This window comes from Heptranchias perlo, chromosome 5, assembly GCF_035084215.1.
Source record: "Heptranchias perlo isolate sHepPer1 chromosome 5, sHepPer1.hap1, whole genome shotgun sequence".
Classification (NCBI taxonomy): Eukaryota; Metazoa; Chordata; class Chondrichthyes; order Hexanchiformes; family Hexanchidae; genus Heptranchias; species Heptranchias perlo.
This window is the reverse complement of record NC_090329.1, coordinates 95,129,932-95,132,774: the sequence shown is the minus strand read 5'-3', so window position 1 is coordinate 95,132,774 and position 2,843 is coordinate 95,129,932.

Here is a 2,843-nt window from a genome sequence, read left to right as displayed (position 1 = left end):
ATCAAGGATGTCTTACTGAAGTTATACAGGGTCTTGGTGAGACCATACCTGGAGTATTGTATGGAGTTTTGGTCTCCTTACCTAAGAAAGGATATACTTGCCATAGAGGGAGTGCAGCGAAGGTTCACCAGACTGATTCCTGGGATGGCAGGACTGTCGTATGAGGAGAGATTGGGTTGACTCGGCCTGTATTCACTTGAGTTTAGAAGAATGAGAGGGGATCTCATTGAAATATATAAAATTCTGACAGGGATAGACAGATTGGATGCAGGGAGAATGTTTCCCCTGGCTGGGGGGTCTAGAATATGGGGTCACAGTCTCAGGATACGGGGTAGAACATTTAGGATTGAGATGAGGAGAGATTTCTTCACTCAGAGGGTGGTGAACCTGTGGAATTCTCTACCACAGAAGGCTGTGGAGGCCAAGTCACTGAATATATTTAAGAAGGAGCTAGATAGATTTCTAGACACAAAAGGCATCAAGGGGCATGGGGAGAGAGTGGGACTATGGTATTGGGATAGAGGATCAGCCATGATCATATTGAATGGTGGAGCAAGTTTGAAGGGCCGAATGGCCTACTCCTGCTCCTATTTTCTATGTTTCTCTATTTCTGTGTAACTAATGCATGATCAGAGACCCAATCGGAAAAGCTATGCTGTTATGCCCTATTTGCAGGTGGCAGTGTCAGTGCAGGTCAATGTTTCCATAATGTTCCAGAAACTCAGCCTAATATGCCATTTTCCCTTTGGTACCCAAGCAATCAGTAACTTCACATATGGGTATATCATGTTAATTGGGGAATATCCATGGAAATTGCCACTCATTTATGATTTTTGGGTTAAAAGCAGGTGCATGTGCTCCTCTCCCTGTAAGATAACTTCACTGCGTTATGTGTACTTTGTGATACACATTAGAAACATCACAGGTTCAATCCCTCGTCTGGGCTGAGGTTGTTGATCTCAGCCAGGATAGTGGGAAGTGTGCTACAACTGCCATCAGTAACCTTGGGTTCGGGAAAGACCAGCCAGGGTCCTTGATTACTGATTACAATCCAGTGACCCCCGCTGGAAAGTACTTGTGTGTTGACAGATGGGTGAGTACAACATGGCGTACCTCTCAACTGTCCTGTTTTAAACTGTGCCACTGAGAAAGCAGCAGCAGCACTGGCTGGCTGGCTAACGTCAGCTGATCTAACTGTACTACAGAAAAGCATGCTTCATCCCCAAACCCCAGCCTGAATTCCACTCTTCCAGTGCACCGCAAATTGAATGATCAGCAGTGCCAGGCTTGGCCATGATACCCACCTCCGGTGTGGTTAACCAGCCGGCCGACACTCGCCATTACTCAACAGCTAGACTGAGACTTGAGGAATAGGCCACTTGACTGAGGCACTAGAAGTTTGCCAGCGCATGTGAGTAACCATAGGATTAATCAGCACCTTCAGGAGAGGAGAAAAGGGTGGGAAATTGAGGGAGAAATATCCTTGATAGAAAAAGTGTCTGAACAGTAACAGCAAGAATTTAAGACAATCAGTTTGTTGCTTCCATAGCCCGTTAAGGTCACCCTAACAACACAGCTGTGGGTCCCACTGCTGACCTTAAGTGTTGGCGCTAGCCTGTAAAAGCTGGGTGATCTTTTTTAAGCTTTAGTCACAATTGAACAAAAATAACTGCATCATTCAGCTTGTTAATGCATTTGCTCATGATTTTAAGACTGTAATTATTTGTTTTGGCAACGGGGCTGTAATATGCAGTCACAACTGTTTCCTGCTGCACACCACTTGGTAGCAATAGGCCAACATTTTAAATGGGCTCTTTCAGCCTCACCATCACTGTTTCCCCAAAATCCAAGTTCTCACCAATTTAGCAAAGCTCAGTTGACTAGTTCAAATGTAAGGAATCTTACAACACCAGGTTATAGTCCAACAGTTTTATTTGAAAATCACAAGCTTTCGGAGGCTTTCTCCTTCGTCACCTAAAATTATCAGACAGACATCAAATAGAATTGTGTGCTATTTTTAATACAGGGAACGCAAGTATCTCTTTATCCCTTGGAACATTAGATCTCCAAACTTTTTCTCCCTAATTTTCAGTCCCAGTCCTAATCCCTCACACTGATGGGTGAAGCTCTAGGCCTCAGTCGCAGCAAAATGGTTTTCAATCCCCAACTCATCAATCACTAGTCAAATGGGATTCAATTTCCCTTAATTCCCGCAGATAACATCTCATTTAAAATGGGCTTCAGGAATCCTATTCAGACAAATTTTGGCTGCGGTCAAAATTGGAAATGTCTCATCAAAAGTTACTTCTACTGACAGAAATTAGGCTGACCTTTAATTATTTGGCTAGAGGCCTTTTGGTTTTGTTTTAATAAATGATAATATAAGTGCTCTGTTCTGTGTCAATTTCTCTTCATTGATTCATTCCCCTCCATTTACTGTCAGCTTCCAGTTATGTAAACATTAACCAAAATGTCATTTTTTAAAAATGTAATTTATATGGCCTACAATGTCTGGTTTTGTTGCCCACTGCAAACTAAAGTGATTATCAGATGAGTTTCAAGAACATTAATTGGCTTCATCTGCTTTTTTACAAGCCCTTCAGTAACAATCACACATCTCCAAAGTGAAATTCTATTAACCCACAGCAGAAAAGCACTGGTCCATCAGCAGTGTACAATAATTAAATTCAACATGATTCTTGCCTCATTGATTTTGTTAATCTTCCAAGAAATTATAGCTTTGAACAAAAAAATAAAAGTACGTTGTTACTATTTTTGATTTTTAAAAATATTTATTGGCACTGCACAAGACTTAGATTTGAGATTCTTAAAGTGGAAAGAAT